Source organism: Panthera onca, chromosome A2, assembly GCF_046562875.1.
Source record: "Panthera onca isolate mPanOnc1 chromosome A2, mPanOnc1 haplotype 2, whole genome shotgun sequence".
Classification (NCBI taxonomy): Eukaryota; Metazoa; Chordata; class Mammalia; order Carnivora; family Felidae; genus Panthera; species Panthera onca.
Window position 1 is genome coordinate 138,777,146 of NC_138340.1, and position 24,712 is coordinate 138,801,857.

Genomic DNA, 24,712 nt, shown 5'->3' on the forward strand with positions numbered 1-24,712 from the left:
ATAATTAGTTGATATTTTCTTCAGAGTAGACAGAAGAAAGAGAGCTCACACAAGAGTGGTGGTCCTTGGACGATCCCCCCCACTTCCAAAAGGGAGCTTGCACAGAGCATTGGCCCTTGGATGCTCCCTCCCCCCACCCCAAAAGGGAACTCACACAAGAGCATTGGTCCTTGGATGCTGCCCCCTCACCCCGAAAGGGAACTCGCACAAGAGCATCGGTCCTTGGATGCTGCTCCCCCTCCCCGTCCCGAAAGGGAACTCGCACAAGGGCATCGGTCTTTGGATGCTGCCCCCCCACCCCGAAAGGGAACTCGCACAAAAGCTTCGGTCCTTGGATGCTGCCCCCCCACCCCGAAAGGGAACTCACACAAGAGCACTGGTCCTTGGATGCTGCCACCCACCCCAAAAGGAGCTCACACAAGAGCACTGGTCCTTGGATGTCCCCCCCCCACCCCGAAAGGGACCTTGCACAGAGCACTGATCTTTGGATGTCCCCCCCCAACCCTGAAAGGGAACTCACACAAGAGCTTCGGTCCTTGGATGCTGCCCCTCAGCCCAAGAGGAGCTCGCACAAGAGCACTGGTCTTTGGATGTCCCCCCCCCCCACCCCGAAAGGGACCTTGCAAAGAGCACTGATCTTTGGATGCCCCCCCCCCAACCCCGAAAGGGAACTCGCACAAAAGCATTGGTCCTTGGATGCTTCCCCCCACCCGCCGCCACCCCAGCCTATTTCTTACTAGTGAATGACCTAACCAAAGTGCTTGTCAGGTCATGGAACAAACTATTTGCAGAAATGGAGCCAAGAGGCTGGTCTGCTGGCCCTGCTCTAAGGCTCGGTCCAGTGTGTGATGCTGTTTCATGTTTAGGATGACAGAATTCAGGTGTCCCTGTGACAAGCACTTAGAGCAAAGGCTTATGTTAATAACAGGATCATTTTCCTCTTCATGTTTTCAAGTTTGTAAAAGAATATATTCATAAGTACAGAATTACAATTTTAAATATTCCAGTATTTACTGTTATTCATAGTATATGTTACATGTCAAATAAAGAATTACAATTTTAAATATTCCAGTATTTACTGTTATTCATAGTATATGTTACATGTCAAATAAAGAAACTACTCTTTGATACTATTCTAAGAACAACAAGAAATAGATACTGGAAAAAATCTTTGTACGGGTATGTATGCTTCCCTCCTACGAAATAACTCAAGATGGATGAAATCTTACAAAGAAAAAGTAAATGAGTTTGATAGGAAATTTATGCTCAAGTTTAACGAGACAGCTACCACGGTCTACTCAATCTATTGTACAAGAAAGGAATTCAAAAGAAAATTTTGATGAATGAGTCATGTTGATAACTGATACATTTATTTTACATTGTATTTTGATACTGATGTTTCAATGCTGATGTCTGATGTAGTAATTCACCTAATATTTCAAATAAAAATAGCAGCACGCCCCTGAAGGACACAGAAAGGAAATGAGACACCCGGTTTTTTCATATTTAGTAAGAAATAGGCTGGGTTGGGGGTTGAGGGGGGCGCATCCAAGGACCGCTGCTCTTGTGCGAGCTCCCTTTCTTCTGCCCAATTTACTCTGAAGAAAGTATCAACTTTTAAACCAATAGTGAATTTAAGCACTATTGATTTCTTTTCCTTGTTAGTTATCTGAACACATTGCACGTAATACAAAAAGCCAATGTTATCAATCTATTTAAGCTAACTACTTATCCACAGGCTAGAAAAATACTAAAAGGAAATAAAAGATCGTAATGTATCCGTAAGCCATCCCATAAAAGCAGGAAAAAAAAAAATCCTTGTTTTTTCAAATGAAATCTCCGACTGGTTTTAAATCCTTTGTTGACTTCTAGTAAAATGGAACACTACATTCACAACACACGCATACCTTTCCTCCCAGTAATATTCCAAACTACCTTCACTCTTATCTGAATGTGGTGTAGGAAAATTTCTTTGGAAGTTGGATGATCAGTCGGGCAGACACTTTGCTGTTCTTTTTCACCATTTCCATTATCTGCTGAGGAGGCCACACCTGTCCAAGCACAGTCACTGCCTCACGTGTCTGCCACCTATCTGCACTGCCCAGCAAGCCTGCTTCTAAGCTGATACTAATAAGACCACAATATAAGCAACTATAATTGTCTAGCAGAATTCATGTTTTCCATTAAATTTCTGAGAAAACAAACATGTCATAAAATCTCTTAAATTAAAATCTTGTAAAACCTCAGCTATAACACATTTTTAATTAGTTTGCTTAAGAAGCAAATTAATGATGCAAGAATGTAGATCAGCATAAAGAAAAAGTACTGAATATATTTGAGAGCAAATCAGGGAACTTGTTTACAATGTGCTAATTCCAAAGCATTCCTAACTTGTCTTCTTAGGATGACATTTAAAAGCAAAGAAAATCACTACATATAATCATCTTAGGGAGAAAAAAGCAGAAACATAATGGAATAAACCTGGCATAAACCTCAGGCATTGAACCTTGGAAATTAAGTAGGTAAAACAGCTTCTGAGATGAACACAACGGTAAAAGGGTAAAAAGTCCTCTGCTAGAAATTCACAGCTCTTTAATCCAGAATCCACAGGTGAAATAATTTTTTTTTTTTTACACATTCATTAAAAAGGTAGAGATATGGAAACTAGCGCTACTTACCCAAATTAGAATACTGGTGGTAGAGAGTACTTTTAGGATAGAATAAAAAAGAAAACAAAGTCTGATAGTACATTGGCCCCCCCAAAGTGTAGTATAAGTCAAAACAACAAGTTTCAGTGTTTCAGATAAAGGCTCAAACCCACCCGGTTGCTGCTGTGTGAAAGTGCACAATCCTCTAGAGTCTACCCCACACAGATGCCCACCAAGATGCCCCTGGGCAATGAAACGTTAATGAAGCATGTGACCCACACTGAAGAAGAGAGCCCAAATTAGGATCTCAGGCTGACATACTCAATTTCTTTGAGTATCTTGTAATTTAGACATTTCCTTTAACCCAACTACCTACTTTGGTCTAATTTGGTGAAGTTTTATTAAAATCAGGCCTGAATCATCAGGCCTCATCCTAGAATCAATCAACTTCAGTACAACAGATAAAAACACAGGTCAAGTGATAACTTTCACGCTCTCCTTGAGAAGCAGACTTGAGCCACAGCAGGTCAATGACAAGACCACCATTCTGTAGCAACAAAATAAGACATATTAACAATTATTTACCAGGAGGGGAAGGTCTTGCCAGTTAAAATAAACTAGGTAATAACGCTTTCAGTAGTACTTTATGTACACATTCTTATTTGATGTAATCATCCTAACAGCCCTCCAGTCATGGGTATTTCAATGGCATTATAGACAAGGTCAAGGGATATGTGTCAGGTCACACGAAGGGTAAGGAAGAAGCAGATACAAACACATACACTTCCTCTCACCTCAGCAGCTCTCTGACATACTCTAATACAAGCAAGTCGCTGACACAATTCCATGCCGGTCAGTGTGGCCTTTGCAAAGTGCTCTAGGAACTGCTAATCTCTGCCGCCAACCAGCCACTCCAGAGATGTGACACTTTGCCAAAATGATTACAAATACATATTAGAACACCTCTCCCAAACAGAAAGGATAGAAGAAAATGAAGCACACAAAAACACCCACTGATGTATTCAATATTAACATCAACTAAGCCAAGAGAAAATACTATAAATCCTACTCCACAAATATAAAGAAACCATCACTCAATTCAATCCAACTTTAACTCAGTGCTAGCCAAATGGCAACTCCAAATGAATCAACCGAGTGAAGTTCAGATGACTGTAATGTTCATGCAAACTGGGGCTTTTCAAGAGGACTGAGAGGGAAAAAAAAGTCAGTGCAAGCAGATAGATTTAAGCACATGTAGGCCCTGTGATGGCTAATTATATGGGTCAACTTGACTGGGCCATGGGATACCCAGATATTTGGTTAAACATTATTATGGGAGTGTCTGAGGGTGCTTCTGGATGAGCTTAACGTCTGCATAAAGCAGTTTACTCTCCTCAGTACGAACGGGCCACATTCAACTGGAGGCCTGAATAGAACCAAAAAGTCTGAGTAAGGGAGAACTCACTCCCTCTGTCTAGTCTTCCATCTGGAACATCGGTCTTTAAATCTGGACTGGGGCGCCTGGGTGGCTTAGTCAGTTGAGCGACCGACTTCGGCTCAGGTCATGATCTCGCAGTTCATGAGTTCAAGCCCTGCGTTGGGCTCTGTGCTGACAGTTCAGAGCCTGGAGCCTCTTCAGATTCTCTGTCTCCCTCTCCCTCTGCCCCTCCCATGCTCATGCTCTGTCTCTCAAAAATAAATAAACGCTAAAAAAAAAAAAATTAAAAAAAAAATCTGGACTGAAACTTATACCACTGGCTCTCCCGCTTGCCTGGGACTTTTCAGCCTCCACAACCTCATGGGCCAATTCCTTATGATTTTCTATTCATCCTAGACAGATATCTTCTCTCCTATCAGTTCTGATTTTCTGGAGAACCCAGACTAATAACAGGCTCCCTCAAGATCAGAATGTAGATTAAAATTTCAGTCCTACGGCAGTTAAAGAGGGAAATGAGGTAACACTGGAAACAAAAGGATGCCGTACCTAAAGGTCATGAGGGTGAGTTATTCTGATGTGGTTTATAATCAGAAGTATGGTATTAAAAACACTATTTGCGGAAAAAAATACCTGCATTCATGTGAACAAAACAGAGAAAATGTTGGCAAACTCACTTCTGTAAAAGGGCCAGATGGTAAATATTTTAGGCTTTGTGGACCATATATATGGTCTCCGTGGCAACTACTGTGCTCTGTAGTTGTAGCTGGAAAGCAGCCATAGACAATACGTAAACAAATGAGCCCAGTTGTGTTATAATAAAACTTTATTTATGAACACCGAAATTTAAATTTCATAAAGTTTTCATGTTACCAAGTATTATTTTTCTTCCGGTTTTTTTCCAATCACTTAAAAATGTAAAAACCTATCTTGGTTTGTGGGCCACATGGACCCGTGGGTCATCATTTGACAACCGAGACAGAGGAATAAAAAATAAAATTTAAATTAAAAACAACTTTTAAAACAGACCATGCTCTAATATCCCAACATTCCTTGCAGTTGTTTGCTGAATATGCAACTTGCACAAGGCTTCTACTGGTCCTCTTGAAAGTACTACTTTTTTTTTTTTTTAATTTTTTTTTTAATTTTTTTTTTTTAACGTTTATTTATTTTTGAGACAGAGAGAGACAGAGCATGAACGGGGAAGGGTCAGAGAGAGCGGGAGACACAGAATCGGAAGCAGGCTCCAGGCTCTGAGCCGTCAGCCCAGAGGCCGACGCGGGGCTCGAACTCACGTACCGCGAGATCGTGACCTGAGCCGAAGTCGGCCACTTAACCGACTGAGCCACCCAGGCGCCCCTTGAAAGTACTACTTTAGAAGTAGGATGGATCAAACAACCCTAAATTGTGTTCTGTACATGCTAATCACACGCTTTCATAATCAGCTGCGCTCCATGGGAAGAAGCATATACTCCATGAGAAACCAGGGATTCTCTTCAAAGGAAGGAAAACAAATCCTTCCGTTCCTATAGATGAAGCAGCCCATCCATAGCAAAGACAGGCATAATCTAGACTTTGGAATGTCTTCCAAAGCGGTCCTAGCAGGTATAAAGAAACTGGATAAAAATTAGTCTTCTCACAACCCATTTCATTAACTGTAAAATTATGTCGGTGAGGAGAAACGAACACGATTTTCTTTACACGGGCAATTAAAAGTGATGATTATTTTTGTGATAGACATAAGGGGGGGAGTTTACTATGCACCTGATGTTTGATCAACTATTAAAATCGCAAATATTAAGTTTTCCAAAACCTTTACTTTAACCAAAACAAAACAGAGCACCTATGACTACAGCAGCTGCAGGCTGTCGAGGCTCCCGGCTCACACGCGTGCCACCGCACACTCGTCCTTGCCACGCTGGAGACATTCGTGAAATAACAAAAGGAAGAGGGGTGAAACGCTGCACTCGTGTGAAAAAAGTCTGAACATCTGAAAACTAATTATGATGTCTGAGCTATTCTCACCGTGTTACAAATAGCGTGAATTCAATAGGATTTGGTGTTATTAATACTAAACGCCTGATAGAACAGAATCCAATTACAACTTCAGAAAATATTTTAGTGCTAGTAGGCCACTCTGATTCTCAATCCTAGAAGAGGCATTCATTTAAAAGAATTACCACTTGATGGGGCGCCTGGGGAGCTCAGGCGGCTGAGCATCAGACTCTGCTCGGGCACAGGTCATGATCTCACAGTTAGTGAGTTCAAGCCCCACATCAGGCTCTGTGTGCTGGTGGTGCGGAGCTTGCTTGGGATTCTCTCTCTCTATCTCTCCCACTCTCTCTCCCCTCTGTCCCTCTCTCTCTCTCTCTCTCTCACAAAATAAACAAATAAACTTAAAAAAATTTTGAAGAACCTACCACTTTAATACACACGTTATACAACTTTTAAAAATTGGGTATAACCTGGTAATAATTGAGGGAAAAAAATTTTAAATGAGTACGTAACAACTAGAAAAGTATTCCAGGTTTTTAAGGAACTAAAATAGTCTTACATTTTAACTAGAAGAAAAAAGGAGCCAAAAACAAAACACAACATAGTTCTTCCTTTGGGAAGGGGGAGAGAGCTGCATGATTCTCTAATGCCAAGAATAACCACTTTTTCAAATGATCCCCAAGGAAAACATAAATGTCTCTACTTCTTCTGCAATGGGGCTTTTAGAAACATGAGAGTACAATGCAGCAGACCAAAAAACTTATTTAAAAACTTTTAAATAATGGCTCAACAGAACCAATGAGTCTTTCAGAACTTTAATTTTCTGTTGAAAACCTTGGGAAGAGAGGAATATACACAATCTATGCCTAGATTTTTTTAAGTTATGTGAACTACTGTCAAATGGCTTATTTTCTAATGCAGCATCATAGTGAAATTACATTCAAAAGAGGATTTGTATCTAATTACGGCTAAGAAACAGAAACAGAATTAAAAGCATACTATGAAAACGCACACATGAGCCAAAGTGCTCTTAGCTTCCCTCTAGAATGTTAACCAACGCTTAATATGAAGCATCCTGGGACTGTTCCGGGGTGAATCTTGTTCTCCCCGACCCCAGTCTGCCAAAAATACCTACACCTTGTTTTTATTTGGTTCTCCAGGCAGGGAATGGAGAGAGCCATGCTTTGGAAAACTTCTCTCTGATCCACAGCAGCTGGATAAAACTCCTTTCTTCTAAGAATGAAACATGAAAAAGTAGAACTATCATATCAACCTGCCTCTCCACTTAGAAAAGGGAAGACGTCCTGTAAAATCACACAAGGGCCCCGCCTACACCGACTCGGCCCAAAGACTCAACGGAGGGGGAGGTAACCAAACTAGACAAACCACACACACTACATCCTGAAGACAAAAGTGTTGCAACAGGATTCACCTCAACATCAAGCGTTCCACAGCACAACTCCTCCAACCAATGTGAATCAGCTAGAGATCTACAGCTTCTTCCTCTTCAGACAGGTGAGGTATCAGGTTTCGGAAATAGTTCAGTTGATCAACAAGCTTTTTAACCAAGGTTTCTGTAAATACTTCAGGTGATTAAAGACTAAATGGACACGTGTTCTGCTTCCCCTCCCAAACCTAACAGGACTAAACAAGGTTTTCCTGACAAAAACGTTTCATTTTCCAAGAGGATACCACTGAGGAAGTACCGTAGCTAGGTGGGGTTGCTCTTCGCTGAATTCTCGTTAGTGGACAAAGATTTGTTCTAACCCACAGGCATTCTATCATACAGTCCCCAATATGCCACGACACTTCATGAGTTGGCAGACAGAGTTCAGGTTTACTCAGACACAGATTGCTGTTTAACCTGATAGTACTGCCACTCCCTCCTAGAACTATCCAAGATAAGACAATAGGTGGCTGGTGTCTGTGCATATCAACTCCTGGCACTGAGGGCTAAGGACACTCTAATAGAAAAAAGGTTATTAAAAAAAAGAAAAAAAAGATAAAAATCAAATGACCATGCCACACGTGATGTCAATGTGACATATCATCTCAGTGAACTGTAGTTACAAAATGGAAATCACTAATGTCTTTGTAGACATTAGAAATGAGACTTCTGAACTATCAACACATCAATGGCTGGTTAGGATGAAAATGATAGGGGACCAAACTAGACTGCATTACACCCATCTATCCAGCTCCCTTACATCTGAAAACAAGTCATCAGGACGACATTCATTACAAATAAACGTCAAGTAAGGACCTTACGTTAAATTCTACCATAAACAAATATTTTACACAGTAAAAGGTCTGAAGAATGCTTCATTATAATTCATTTATCATACAGCTTCTATGACTCACGATAATCACTTACCTTAAAAGGGGCCTGTAGTTCCTCTGATCCTAAGATATTTTTATTGATTCTAAGGTGCACACTACTTCCCTCATTTCAACAGGTCTTAAACTGGGGTGAGGTTTACAAACCTATTTTTCTCCCACAGTAGTACACAAAATAATGGTGCACCTTATAAACATCTTAGATTCAATGAAACAGCATTATCTGGTTCTTTGAAGCCCTAACTACAATGTAACCCCCTGTATGGACACCATGATTATAGGTGGGTTTTTTTAAATGCAAATTCCTGAGCCCAGAATCCCTAGAAGGATTAAAGCTCTTGCAAGTTTAAGGAGCTCCCCAGGTGGTTCTCACTCTCTCTTGGTCTAAGAACTTGGGATCTACAGTACAGCAATCTGAACACACAGACAAGTTTGGGGATGGGGAGCAGGGCAAATCTAGGCCAAAAAAGCCCAAAGGTAAACCTCACAGAACAAGAATTTCATTCTTTCTTAACAGTGAATGGAAATCAACCTGACTCTGGGCCAGGTCTCCTGTGGGGGTGAGGAGGGAGAGGCGGGCAGTGAATAAATCTGGACACAATGTGCTGAGGAACAGAGGAAAGAAATCCTGTTTGCAATGATTACAACAGTATTAGATTCAAAATTCCCTGAATGTGTTCTTGCAGTTTTTCCTCACCTACCAAAGCAGAATTCTGCTTAAAAACCTCTAATCCGGTGCAAGAAATGAAATGGTGATCAGATTTCTGCCACTGAGAGCACCAGCAACATGCCAAAAACAGAAAAGAAAATGACATTTAGTTCTCCCAACTCCGTCAGAGTTCTACAGCTGTGGATTAAACAGCTGTAGTATAAACCACCTTAATCCCTCACTATACCATCCAGGAAAAGAAAGATAGATAGAAATAGATATCATTGAGAACAATGGCAAAAACAAAACAAAATACATTTTAACTGTAAGAAGTTGAACATATGCAGGGTAAAGAAGTGTCAGGTTCACAAGTTGCAACATTGAAAAAGATTACAGAAAGGCACACATTTACATACAGTGTAACTATCTTCATCTGCAACTATTTTGCATTGTATCAGATGAGAAGTTACAAGTTCCTATTCTGAATGAATGTTTTAAGAATTACCCCACATACCTTCTCCACCTACACTGTCTTTCAAGCATCTGCAGAAATTAAGTGAACCAGAGCGGACAGAATTCTGTGGTTCAAACTTTCCACGTGAAGAACAGCTGGGTCTACCCTGCATGGTGCACCATTTCTACCACAAAAGCTCAATGAGGGTTAGCAGCTATTTGCAAAGAACAGGTAGTAAGTAGCTTCTAGTGGTAAAATTTCCCGAACCACTTAAGAAATTCATCTTTGTTGGTCACAGGTCCTTCAAAAAACACATGTAATGATCACTTGACTGCAGATAACGGATGGTATCGATAGCACACCTGATGCCACAATACTGCCTGAGGTCCTGTAAACCTTCTGATGAAAATCAGTGCAGGAACTGGCTGGCTGCTATAGCTGTCCACGGAACTTTTTCTCACTAGGGCACAAGAACTGACCAGGGACCATCAATGGATGAACGACTACACAAAATGTGGAACGTAACCATGCATGGAGTATCATTCCACCATAAACTGAATGAAGTACTGACACATACTATGTATGTATGGACGAACCTCTAAGACATGATGCTAAGTGAAAGAAGCCAGACAGAAGAGATCACATCGCGTATGACTCCATTTGTATGAAATATTCAAAAGAGGTAAATCCACAGGGGCAGAGAGCAGGCCAGTGGTTGCCAGGGGCTCAAGGGAAGGGGGAATGGGGATAACTGTTTAGTGGATGTGAGGTTTCCTTTTGGAATGAGAAAAATGTTTTCAGACCAAACAGAGGTCATGATTGCACATCACTGTGAACGTACTACATGCCAGTGAATTGTACACTTCAAAATGGTAAATTTTATGTTATTTGAATTAAATTTAAGTTCCTAAGGAAGGAAATTGGAAAAACTCATGAGCAAAAAAATGAAAAAAATCATAAACAGTAGATGAAAAAATTAGATTAGAAATAAGGAGAATGTAAGTCATCTCAGAATAGCTTCAATCAAATGGAATAGGCCAATGAAGAAGAGAATGAAAGAATACTAGTGGGGTACACAGTGGAAATTTAGAGGAATTGGAACACTTAATTTCCTCCTTGGAGAGTAAGTCAGCTGGCTGTATTTTAGGAGCTGAATAAAAATCACAAAACCTCTTAAAGTTTAAAGATCTTGGGAATCTTACTCAATATCCCCAAATTAAGAAAATAAGGCACTGCCTATAGTTAATTAATGTGGTCAATGACATTCACGAAGCAACTAAATGCAGAACTTCTACTTAAAATCCAGATGATGTGATCCCAAGGACAGGAACTGTTCTGGACTAAGTTCAAGACAAATGTTTACTATTGTACCAAGCTCTGAGCTAGACTGACTTTTGTGACACCTGGGAAAAAGCGGTTGGTTCTTGGGTCTCGCACCTTTCAGCTTTAAGAAATGGGTACAAAAATGAAAGAAAAGAGAAAGATTCACTGTTTCAAAGAAAATAGCTTTGTGAAGGGCTAGTGGTCTTATTCATAGTATGCCTGATACCTATAACTGGCACATACCAGGTACTTCAATATTTTTTTTTTGAAAGAATATAAAAATCCTTGAACACTGACACCATTTAAGATCTAAAATATGTGGTTAAAAAAAGATAAGACTCTTCTGAGCCCAAACTGAAATTATTACTTTTTGCCATTCAACAATCTCTTAGCCCTTTGACCCTCTCTCCAATTACCTTTCCTTTGTAATGTATCTTCATTAATTATGAAAGATTGGTTAATTACCCATGCTTAGGGTAGCAATCCAAATTTTAGTAATTCCAATAAAACACCCATTAAGTCTATTTTGAAAGTCACTTTAATCCAGTGGTGCTCAGTCTTATTTTGATTCCCTTTTGCAACATAAATCTCCTAACAATGCGGATTTTGGAGGAACTGGGCCTGTGTCCTTTCTAAAGAGTCTTATTTGTGTATGATTCTGTGAGGTCCCCAGGTGAAGAATCACTATGTTGAACTCTTTTTATTTCTCACTATCAAGAAATGCCAGTCTTTAGTGAGCTGAGAAAACATTACATGGAATTTGTGAAACAAAGCTTCTAACACCTGTATAAAAATTGGAGGTGGGGAGGAATGTAACTTTAGTAATCAGCTAGAGAATTCAAGAGACTGGAAGCCTTTAGAAAGAGGCACATTTAGTGATATGATCAAAACCAATACCAATTCTGCCAATTTCTTGTTGAAGAGCATAAGCAATTAACTTTATTTTCTAAGTTAAATGGAGATCTCTCTGTACTCTGTAGCGCACCATAGGAGTATCAGGAATGTTTCCAAAAACTTGGAAAATCTGGCAGTATACCACTAGCCCTGCAAGGTAGTCAAGGGTCCGAGGGGTCCGGCATCTACTGTCATCAACCTTTACTTAACCTCTAGAGGAGTTCATATGTTCATTTGCAAAATTAAGAAATATAAAAGGACTTACTTTTTGGCTTGTGCGGAATAAATGTACATATGAAAACATTTAGTACAGTGCCTAGTAAACAATCTAATATCATCTAGTATATTGTATCCATATATTGTATCCATATATTCCTGACTAAATATAATAAAAACAAAAGGTTCTGTCGATTAGACAGCAGCTCTGTATTATATGAAACTTAAAAAAGCGAGGGTGGGGGATAAGATGATGAAACACAGCTGGAGATCTCAATCTCAAATCGTCAATTTGTCATTTATATTATTTAGACCTAGGGTCACTCACTGTTGTCCATAGTGAAGAATTTTGAGGATAGTAGCCAAAAAAAGGGGACGGGGGTTAAAAAAAAAAAAAAAAAAGAAAGAAGGAAGAGCACATTCATCAATGACACCGAATATCAATGAGCTGGATAAATTTCAAAAATGAGAAGTACCTCCAGTTTAGGAGACGCTAAAACTTTACAAGTGAGCCAAGACGGCCCTCCACAGAATACAAATGCAATACCCAGTTCCACCCTCGCCTCCTTCGAGCACTCGGCCCCGGTTTCCCACCGCGAGCCGGAGCCCCCGCGTGGCACGCGCGCTCCGGGCGCCAGCACCAGGCTGGGGCGCCGAGACCGAGCGCCAGGTGCAAGCACCGCCCCGCCCTCCGCGGACCCGGGCACGGAGACGCCGAGCTGGGGATGCGCGGCCGGGGCGGCGGCCCGGACCCCGGCCGACCGCGCTCCGGGGACTCCGGTCCTGCCCGCGCTCCCCCCCCCCCCAGCCTCCCACCCGCTCCCTCCTCCGCGGGACGCGCCACGACGCCCCGGCCCGCTCTGGGGCCCGCCCCCCGGCCGGCGGTGGCGGGGCGAGCGGAGGATGAAGGTGAAGGTGGGTGCCCGGCTTCCCCCAGACGCCCTGCATCCCTCCCCGCCCTCGGCCGCGGCTCCCTCCGCCTCCTCGTCCATCTCACCGGCCTCCCGCCCGCCTCTCCGCCGCGCGCGCCTGCCTTCCGGCTTCTCAGCTGTCAGTCCTGCCGGAGGCCGACGGGACCCAACGCCGCCGCCTCCCGCTCCCTCCTCCGCTTCCTCCCGGGCTCCTCCGGCTTCCCCTCACCCCCGCGAGTGGCCAGGAGGAAGCCAGCTCGCCGCTGGGCCTCCTCCCCGCTTCCCCGCCGCGACCAATGGGCCCACGCCGCCGGGAAGCCGCGCACGCCCCCTGGCGGTGGAGGACCGAGCGGGCGCCCGGCCGGCCGGCGGGAAGGGCTCGTGAGCCGAGGGAGGGGTCGGCCGGCCGTCCAGCCGTCCAGCTGTCCCCCGCCCGGCGCTGCGCTCTCTGGACTTGCCACGTGGGTGCAGCGGCCCCGGCGGCGGGAGGCGGAGGCTAGCAGCCGGGAGTGGGAAAGATGTGTCACGCCCTCTTTGCGCTCTTTCACACGCAGACATAATTCTGAGCTTAAAGGCAGATATTTCAAGATAACCAGTCCCGTTCTAGAGAGCCGATGATTCTGTGCGAGGGTCTTAATCAACCGAGGATCTTAGACAATTACCTAAGCCAAGCTAACCTACCGTGAAAATACTCCCTTCCTGGAGCGCTAGAACGCTGATAACCTTAAACATTTGGCCCAACGGAAAAAAAGTAGTGCATGTATTTTGCACGTCATTTTTGTTTAAAACTTAGCAACATAGGGTTAGAATTGTTTATCTCCTCCACACACATTTTTTTTTTTCCCTGCAGTCGGGTTGATAACTGGAAGTCAGTCTGAACCCCATTATACAAAACCTGACCTGACAACCCCAAATTGTTTCATAGTTCATATCCACATTCCAGAACAATAATAACTATCAAATATTATTAAGTAGAAAATCAAGACAATGCATGGTTGTAGAAATTAAATTGCATTGAAGAAGTAACAGGGTTTGACCATAGTTTTCTACCAAGTCTTAGCTTTTCTCTAAAAGTATAAAACACAGAACCTAAATAATAGCTATGAATTCTGCAGTTTGTATTTTATCGTAGGGGGAGGAGGCAAGAAATGCATTCTGAGAGCCTTCTTGGTGCCCAATACTTGGCTGGGCCTTTGGGTATATCTTCTCATTTAATGCTCACAACTCAGTTGACATAGATATTACTTGCACATTACTTTTAACAAACCAAAAATCAAGACTGCACAGCTGAGTTTAAATGGCTCGCAGAAAACCACAATATAGGAAGTTGTGAAGTTGGCATTCCAGCGTAGGTCCCTCTAGCTCCAAACAAATGAGCCACTTGGCTTCTTATGGTACCTAAACCCACAATATTTAGTGTGCCTGTGTTTCCCTAGTTCCCCATGTCCCACTGAAAGAATTTACGAAACCTCTCAAATAGAGTGGTCAGGTCATATTTGTGAAAGAGCTCTCTGACCCGCAGCTGAATTAGTCTGTATAGAAATGACGTATGTCATATTCTTAGAGTACTACACTTGAAACAATTCGTGGTTTGAAAATGTGTTTAATATGCTATTTGCCAATGGCCATAATATATAGGTTAGAATGCTTCAGTAGGTAATGAAATTAATTATAGTGGGTCACAGCCAACATTTTGTTGTTGTCAAAACACTTGAATAGAATAGAACAAAAACTTCAGTGCTCGTAGCAGAACATGAGAGTGAGTATTGTTTCATGAAATATTTGTACAATATTTAAGGGTGGATGAGTTTCTTGGTTACAGTGTTCTGGGTTACAATGTAAATTACAATGTCTTCATATGGACTGCAATGTTTAAAAGTTGGTAAGTCACTTTCTTAAAACACCTGTTTAGCAATCAGTCGTTTCACCTACCTTTTCGCTTGGCAAGAGGTAGGGGAGGCAGAGGAAGTAATCAAGATAAATGATTAAGTTTAATCAGACTACAGAGAACAGGGAACTTTGCAGTTCCAGGAGGTTTGATCCAAACAAGTGTTACATGATAATAAGCATTAATAATTTGTATTTTTAAAACCAATATTTATTACATATTTACCATGTGCCAGGCTCTTTGCTAAGCAGTTTAGCTATATTGACTCATATAATCTTCACAACAGTCCTCTAAATACAGAGGAGAAAAGCGCGAGACTGAAAGGGAAAATTGCCCAAGACCCTATTGCTATTACCTGGCAGAGCCAAGATTCAAACCCACGTGCTCAACCTCAAAGCCAACCCCACCTTTCATATACTTGAGGAGAAAAGTTAATTTTCTCTTCAATGGGTGCAGAATTTTATATAGAACTCTAACATACTACAGTATTTTCCATATAAGGATTACATAATATTGTTAAATATAAAACTTGATGAAAAGCGTCAGAATTTTAATTGGACCCATTCTCAAGCAGAATATTCCACTTGGCATCTGTTTCTTGTATATGCACTAGTAAATTTCCTGCAAGAATGCTCTGCGCAACAGTTCCTCCCATCCTTGCAAATTCATGCCACTTTTACCATCAAGGGATGGAGTCTGTATCCCCTCCTCTTGAGCCTAGGCTGGCCCTGGGATTTTTTTTTTTTTTTTTTTTAATCCATAGAATGCCCTGGAAGTGATGCCCTGTGACTTCTGAGCCTTGAAGCTTCCATTTTCACTGTCTTGGGATCCAATTACCCTATAAAGAAATTCAGATCAGGCTGCTGGATGAGGAGAAACTATAGAAAGAGAGACTGAGACCTAGTTAGGCACAAACCATCCCAGCCACCTTACCCGAGGCACCAGATGTGTGAGTGAAATCATCTTACAAGTTTTAGTCCCAGATAAGCTCCTAGCTGAATGTACCACATGAGTGACCCCAGATAGTACCACTTGGCCACCTGGGAACCTCCTAGTTAAGACCAGCCAGTCCCATAGACTCTTGAGAAATCACTGTTTGTTGTGTTTTTAAGTTGCTAAATTTTGTGTTGTTGTTGTCTTTAACATGGCAACAGATAACTGAAACATGGAAGGAAAAGGAAAAAAAGTCGACCAGCTGTGAGAGTAGGGTTACTTTAAAATATTAAAGCATGTTTATATTGGATCATAAAGTCAATCCTGTAGAGATATGGCCAGAAACTTGCCTAGCTTTTTAAAAAATATTAAGGAAAAAAAGCAGAAGTAGAATAATAAAAAGAGTAAAAGTGTCAAATGTGATAACTACACTGGGTGAAATACCACCCCCAAGTGTGGTTGAAAAACTTTTCTTCAGAATGTCCTCAAATACATGCATTTCGAACTCTCAGACGTCACCCAGCCTGTTCGTGTAAGTCTCAGGACGCTAGTGTTACTCCTTTCATCCCACCAACTCCTTTCCTTCCAAGCCAGGGCAGTCATCACTTGAGCCAAATTGAATCCCAGGTATCTACATAGACTCCAAATTTCCTGATTTCTCCTTTTCACAGCCTGTGTTGGCCGAGTGAGCTGGCTGGACCTTTGCTAAATGCTTCACCCTACTTTCCCCTCCTTTCTTCTCACTCTGTGTGTTTTTGCCAAAGACAGATTCCATACCAGATCCTTGTTCCCAGGCCTATCCCCACTCTTAACTGTCTTTTATGTTGGAGCCCTAACATTTCTCTTACTTTACCCAAGTTGTTGCATGAAGTATAATGGATCACCAAGGGAAGACCTGGTGAGGACTCAGTTGAGTACCTCAGTTGATACTCAGAAGAAAGCCTTTATTGCATAATTGAGAACTCAAACTCAATTATGCAATAAAGGCTTTCTTCTGAGTATCCTCGAGACTACCATATAATCATTTTTTTGCATCTTAAAAATCAGGCTGCACAAGGATACTGTGTGCAGGGGTACATCAGTGAAAGAGAAGGCTAAGAGTTATGATGAAGGACTAGGTCTTTGGAGGAAAAAAATCCTTCTCATTCCCCTCTGTGCTAGCATCCCCAAATTAGCTTTGGAACCAGTTAAGGGTTCTCAGCTTGGGGGTCACCGTGACCCATTTTAACATGCTTTTTTTTTTTTTTTTTGGTTCAGCTACAAATATAACTTTTTGATTTGTTAATAGTAATTTTTCTATTTTCTAGGAACCTAAAAGGGCAAAATAGTATAGACTACCCACAGATTTCATAGCACATCTGATACATTTACCATTTTAACACACATTTTAGCCATTTTTTAAATGTACAGCCCAGGGGTAGTAAGTACATTCACACTGCTGTGCATCCAACACTATCATCCATCTCCAGAACTCTCTTCATTGAGAAACTGAAGCTCTGTATTTATTAAGCAATAATTACCAATTCCATGGTCCCTTCAGTCCATGGCAACTACAATGCTAGTTTCTCCTTCTATGAATTTGACTTTATCTGCCTCACATGAGCAAAATAGTAGAGTTAAAAAGTTGAAACACTCGTAGATTTAATGACACCATATTTGATATGTAAGCAACACGGTATCTACAAAATACGCGCATTTTTTGTTATAAAACATGTAAGGTACAATGAAATCATATTATAACACATGTATGTGCATAAAGAATGACTCTAGTTTTCCATCTATTACTACTTTTCTAGCAACATATAAGGAAATTCTGGAGACCATAAAAAATTGGGTTTTTAAAATGTCTTTTTGATTCTACTCCCTGGGAGATTCTGGTTTGGATTATATCTTTTAATAGATCTTTCAGTGTGGCAAAATTTGGCATTTTTGTCTTGTTGATAAATCATATTAAATGATATACTGAATATGGTAACCCACATCTAAAATATGTTTTGGAATCATAACTACAAAGTAACTTTACTTTTCCTGAAATTATGTGCAAGTGTGTATTATAAACAATTATTAAGATTACTAGTGGTTTCTTCAGAAGAATAGTTTATTATTCTGTCTTATAAAACATTACCTCCTAGAAAAATTTCTGACTCGGCACCATAATGTAAAAACTATTTTTTAAAGTCTTATATGGTGATGTTACCTGTTAGTAATGCCAAGCAAAGATGAAGAAACCATGGATCAGCCTAAACACACACACATACACACACACATCCCTTGCATAAGCATGGTCTACACATAGTCTGTAAGGTATTTAAAAATATATATTTATCAGACCTTGAAAGCAAATAGCTTCTTTTTTTATTGCCACAGAGTGAATGGGAAAATGTGACTACACCCCTGACATTCATAGAATTCTAAGTAAATGAATGAATAAGCCTTGCATTAAGTCATCCAAAAACACTTCTTTCCATGTCCTACTAAAATAAAGAAAGAAGGAAGGAAGGAAGGAAGGAAGGAAGGAAGGAAGGAAAGAAGGAGAAATAGAAAGAGAGAGAAAGAAAAAAGGAGTCCACCAGAAAATCATCTGAGAAGAAGCAACTGAACAAATATGGAATAAAGTTTGTGTTTCCCTAAAATATAATTGCTTCAGTCTGTAACCTCAGTTCTTGATTAAGAACTGAATCTGGGAACCCTTCAGTCCAAGCACAAAAGGATTCACTATGACTGTGGTATTTTTATTAAACTTTAAGATCTCTAGTTACATCAAACTGAGATGCATTGTTTGCTTTGAAAGGCCATAGGAATATGAGTAACAAAAATATCATCCAATTATTAGTATTGCATTAAGATCTATTCTCGAGTGGATTTCATGGTCACTAAAGGCAGTTCAGCAACACTCCAAGAGGCCAATGGTTACAGCAGATCTAAGAAATATAGAAGCAGCAGAACAAACAAAATAAAACAAAACAAAACCTAGCCCATGCACTATCGCCATCTTTGTAAATATTCCAAGGAAGCATATGTTAACATTGGAACCCAGACAATGCCGTGGACATCGTCAAGTCATATAGGCCATAGGGTCTTTGCAAGGTTGTACGCGCAAAATGCCTTTCTCTGATATACCTACAGCTTCAATAAGGACCTATGGTTTCAATTTTAGGCTGATTTCCATTGCACTTTCTTCACTCCCTCTAACAGATACCACATCTGAACTATTCTGAATTTGTATCTTGATTAAATTTGAAAGGTTATTTATGTGTCCCTAAGCTGTTCATTTTTTGCACTTTTATTTTGAAATGTTTCTTGTAGAACTGCTGTGGCCTCACTGAGGTTTGCTGCATATTTTTAAGTGTAATTTATTTACCCAGAGAAGTCCTGTTCAAATAGAGCATCTGGTATTTTGTAGAGTTCTATCCAATAGTCAAATTTTCCATCTCTATTCATGAAGCAAAAGCCAAGGAAATTGCTCACTTCACTTTAAAGAACCAAGAGTGGGAAATTTAACCCTCAGCTTCTATAGATTCCCAAATAATGTCACCTTCCCAAATTTCCCTTCTCTTCTATCCCACCAGGACACCCCTCCCCGATGCCATCATTGTTTAACTCTTTGAAAGGCCTGAGATGGCAGAGTTGGGTTGGATTTGGAGTCAGACAGATGAATTTAGATCCTGGCTCTGTCTATTACTAGCTGCTAAGTGACCCCAGGCAAGTTTTCTAGTCTGTCTAAGCCCGTTTCCTCCCTGTAAACGGGAACAACAACAATTCCCGCACAGAGTTCCAGTTTTGTGGGTTTTTTTTTTTTTTTTTTTTTAGTAGTACAGAACATTTAGTATAGTTTTTAGAATAGGAGATGAAACTCATTTGCCATAGACGATCCCGAAGAATTCTTAAATGTCCTCACCCACTTCCCCCTGACCTGCCTGCAAAGCTTTGGTGAGATGTCTGTTCAGCTGTTTCTTGTGCCACCCATCACACACAGCCTGTGCTGTCCTAGGAGCTGACACCTCATGCCTCCTCCCCCTTCTTGCCACCGTCCAACCCAGGAGAACGGTTGTCTCTCCATACCAGTGGTATCCTCCTAGGGGCTCGGGCTCATCACTGGTCCATTTCTCCCCTTCCAGAAATCCAGAGGCCAGATGGTTTATCATGAGCTGTCTGTACTGTTTTCTTAGCCTAAGCTGCTTACTCTCTCAAATCCTTAACTCCAAATCCTCTGACAGTTTCTCACAGTTCCTTAATGGAGACAGAACATTAATGTACTTCTTACATGAACACCATTGTATCTGCTCATCAGTCCCACCTCCCTTTGTTTTTTGTTGTTCGGTCACCTCTTTTGGAGCCTTTCATACATGGTGGGTCATTTTGCCAACCAAGGGGCTTAACATGTAATTACATTTAGAGGCTTCTCACTTGGCCTCTTAGTGCATTTCCTAAGGCAGAGACTGATTATTCCCATCATGAGAATAGCATCAGGCACAAAAAAAGATTTCCCCAAATGTTTATTGAACAAAAAACTTAACTTGTTGTATAGGACGACTTCGAGTCCCCTGACAATATTTACATCAATTTCACTTTGAAGAGAATACACACCCGCTGCCAACCACCAACATCCTTCTCTGTGATTGCATCATCTCAAGAATGTTATATAAATGCAATCAAATGATATGTAACCTTTGGGGATTGGCTTTTTCCACACCGCATAATTCCCTTCAGATTCACCAATTTGTTATCCTCAAGGACAAGGATGGGGATGAGGCACACAAAAAAGGAGGTGGGTGTGGTTATAAAAAGGCACCAAGGGCGACTGTGTGGCTGTCAGTTAAGTGTCCGACTTCAGCTCAGGTGATGATCTCACGGTTCATGGGTTCAAGTCCCATGTAAGGCTCTGTGCTGACAGCTCAGAGCCTGGAGCCTGCTTCAGATTCTGTGTCTCCCTCTCTCTCTGCCCCCTCCCCTTCTCTCTCTGCCCCCCTCCCCTGCTTACACTCTGTTTCCCTCAAAAAAAAAAAAAATTAAAGAAATTTTAAAAAAGGAAACATGAAGGATTGCTGTGGCAATAGAATAGATCTGTTTTCTGTTTTTTTGACACGTGATACATAAATCAACACAGGTGATCAACGTACATAAACTAGATACACACATACAAATGAGTACAATTAAAAGTGGAGAGATAGGGGCGCCTGGGTGGCTCAGTCGGTTAAGCGGCCGACTTCGGCTCAGGTCACGATCTCACGTTTCATGGGTTAGAGCCATGCATCAGGCCCTGCGCCGACAGCTCGGAGCCTGGAGCCTGTTTTAGATTCTGTGTCTCCCTCTCTCTGACCCTCCCCCATTCATGCTCTGCCTCTCTCTGTCTCAAAAAAATAAATAAAGGTTAAAAACTGGAGAAATCAGAACAAGGTTGTCGAATTGTATTTATATCCATATCCTCGTTGTGACATTGCACTGTAGTTTTGTCAGACGTTAACCATTTGTAGAAACCGGGTAAGAGGTCAATGCAATCTCCCTGTTATTTCTTACTACTGTGTGTGAATCTACACTAATCTCAAAATTAGACTATCAGAGTAAGGCAGCATTCTTAGAGAAGCATGTAAATGGGATGTCATTTTTTGAGAGGGCTCCAGGAATTTTTGCACCTGCCATTTAAAAGAATTCAAGTGGTACATATTATACTAGGAGCCTGGGGCAACTGTCTCTTCAGCTTCTAAGAGAAAAATGTTTCTACTATTGTATACAGAGGTGATGAGAGACTAATTTCTACAAGTAGCCCAAGGAAATGATGGATATATTAGTTTCCTAGGGTTGCCCATAACAAATTACCGCGACCCAGATGGCGGAAACAAGAGAAATTTATTCTCTCACAGTTCTAGAGCCAGAATTCTGAACTCAAGGTGTTGACAGGCTTATGCTCCTTTTGGTAGCTCTGTTGGGGGTGGGGGGAGGGATTCTCTCTTTCTTCCTCCAGCTCCTGGTACCTCTAGGCATTCATTCCTTGGCTTGTGGAAGTATCACTCCAATCAATGCCTCTGTCTTCACCTGCCCATTTCCTCTTCTCTCTGTGTCTTCTCTTCTGTGTCTTACACAGACACTTGTGATTGGATTTGGGACCCACTGGGTAAACCAGTATGATCTCACTTCAAGATACTTAATTTAATTATGTCTACAAAGAACGTTTTTCCACAAAGTTCACCTTCATAAGTTCCAGATGTTAGGGGACAGGCATATCCTTTTGAGGGCACCTTTCAACCTACTCCAACGAGCAGTAATCAATTTACTTATTCATTCTTTCAAGAAATATTCCTTGAGTTCCTAATGGGAACACAATAGCATGCTGGGGAAGATGGCCTGTGTACCATGGCATCTATGAATAGCTTATAATCACATTGTAGAGAAAACACGTGCCAAAGAGGAATGGCAGTGGTAGATACAAGGGATGCCTTGTTCATCTTAAAAATAAAACTGCCGGTTATTTAACCAGCAAAAATGGGTTGATTCAGGAAGAGCAGAGAACTGAAATCCAGGACAAGCAAATCATGGCCACACCATAGGCACGTGGGTAGAACAAAGGAGAGGAACACTCTTTTATAGAGGAAAGGGGGGAGTTGGGAGGGCTGTTCTAAACAAAAAGTCCACTGGAGTAAACTGGCAGTTAGAAGTACAGTGGCTTTTCATTGGCTGAGATGTGACAGTGTCTCATTGGCTGGGCTGTTGCCAAGGTGGGGGAAAGCTCTTCTTCTTCCTATTAACACAGTAAAGTCGTATTGAAGCCCAAGGTCTGTTTCTTTCTATTAGGTCTGCAGTGGTCAAGGAGTGCTAGGGCATGAGAGCTCCCTCTTTCTGGCCTTGGGACTTCATGCTAAAAGAGCTTTTGTTAATTTTCACAGCATAAGGACAAATGAGGGCAGGGGTCAAGTGTAGGATATTTGAGAAGGCTGGTCCATTGTAAACTGGCTTTAGGTAGACTTATCACGGGCCTTATGAAGGACAATAGCTTGAAATAGTCATTAAAGGGTTGTGCGTCGCACTTCGGGCTTGAGGAATAACGTGAGCAAAATCATGTGGTAGAAATGCCCACTGCAAATGTAAGTATGAGGAAATAAAACTGACTGGGGCAAATGGCTGGCATTGAGGTATATGACATAAAATTTACACGGAGACTAAACCCAAAGGGTCATGATGTAATTAAAGAAGCTAAAGATAAAAGAGAACCATGGAATGTTTGTTAACAGAGGTAACGCCAATTGATTGTATTTGTAGGACTCTGACAGGGAAGTGCCCAACGGGAGAGATCACCTAGCTGGGAAGTTGCAGGCATAGAGCTGGCAAAAAGCAATAAAGTTCCAAGCTCGTCCGGCAGCGACAGTGGGGACTGAAAGAAGCTGAAGCCAAGGCGGGCCTCACAGCAGGGCAACCAGTCATAGAGGGCCTATTTTAGTAGCGGTTCTCCAGGGCAGCAGAACCTAGAGGTTAATATGAGGAATTGGCTCATGCCATTATGGAGGCTGCTAGAGACCTACAGCAAGCTAGAGACCTAGGAGAGCCGATAGTGTACTTCCAGTCCCAAAACCGGTGGGTCCAAAACTCAGGAAGAGTCTGAAGGCAGACAAAAGCTGATGTCCCCGGCCCAAGGCAATGAGGCAGGAGGAATCCTCTCTTAGGGAAGTTTTTCTATTCAGTTCAGGCTTTGACAAGTTGGATGAAGCCCACTTACATTAGAAAGGGCAACCTGCTTGACCCAGTCCACTGATTCACATGTTAATTTCATCCAAAAATGCCCTCGCAGAAACACCCAGACCAACATTTGACCAAATATCTGGGCACCTGGTGGCCTAGTCAGGCTGACACATAAAACTAACCATCACGGGGACTTAGAAGGACCCTGCTTGGGGTTTAATGTTCTGTGGTTACTGTCTTAACATTCTTAATCATTTTACCTTTGAATCTGTGTTTTATAAGTGAAGTTTGGTGGGACAATGAAACTGTAATTGGCTTGGAGCCAATGTTCACCTGCAGTTTTACCCCCTCCCTGCATTCCCCGCCCATCCCCCCAGATTCCCCATCTCCCCAGGATGAGTTCTCTGCCTCACCACCTCTGGTGTCCTAGGCCCTTCCTGACTTCCTCCTCCCTGCCCCAGCCTAGTGGCCCCAGTGTAGGCTGGTGCAGGCTTAGGAGGACTGAAGGCGGGCATGCATGCCCTACAACATCTCATGGAAGGGCCTGGAGGCCCAGCCCCAGCTGGCAGGGCCCAGCTGCATTCAGTGGGCAAATCCATGGGGATAAACCTCTTGTCCTCCCCAATTCAGATGCTAAGCACGTCGTGGCATGGAGGCTGCAATCTTACCTGCCACCATCCACTGGAGATTTGGGCAGATCTTCCCTGATCCCAAAAAGGGCCTGGAAAGTGACCCAGCAGCTGGTGGGAGAGGGAACCTGGCTGCTGTAGTCACGCGGAGGGGCCTAGTGACCCTATGCCTGAGGCAGCGCACATTAAATCACACGCACACACAAAAACACAAACAAAAAACCCAGGTCAGATTGAGAGGGAAAGGTCATGGAAAAATGATTTAGTTCCTTTAACAGTATGTATATATATATATACGTATATATATATATATACGTATATATATATATATTTTTTTTTTTTTTTGAATAAGGGTTCTGCATTTTCATTTGCACTGGCCTCACAAATTATGGAGTTAGTTTGGAAATACCATGAAGGGAGAATAGTCGTGGTTATTGAATGGATGTCAACATTGCAGAGACAAGATGTATCAAGTTAATAATTTTCAATGACAGAACAAGTGGAAAGCTCTGTTACTAGAAATTGACAATCAGAAACAGAGCTAATCTCTGAGGAAGGTGACCAGTTAGGTTAGGTGTGTTACAGTGTAAACTTGTGTGTCCATTGACCTGCCAGGACTAACATTCAGGGCCTTGCCTGCTGAGTGAACCCCAGTATGCTCCCTATTCTAGGCTTTCAAACTGTGGAGCTGCTACCTTAACTCTGTGCATTCTACTCTCCCAACTCCCC

The 24,712-nt window shown here is 41.8% G+C and overlaps 1 protein-coding gene across 2 annotated transcripts in view; it reads right to left on the reverse strand.

The window, feature by feature from the left end:
• FAM3C (FAM3 metabolism regulating signaling molecule C) overlaps window positions 1–19,769 on the reverse strand; it is a 63,884-nt gene extending 44,115 nt beyond the window's left edge. The window contains exon 1 of one of the 2 annotated variants that reach the window (XM_060632984.3): window positions 19,746–19,769. The gene's annotated coding sequence lies outside the window, so the exon portion shown is untranslated. Of the gene's footprint in view, window positions 1–12,948; window positions 13,226–19,745 lie in introns of those variants that run through there. The other variant, XM_060632983.3, reaches the window with a different exon arrangement.
• Between the last annotated feature and the right edge of the window lie 4,943 nt (window positions 19,770–24,712).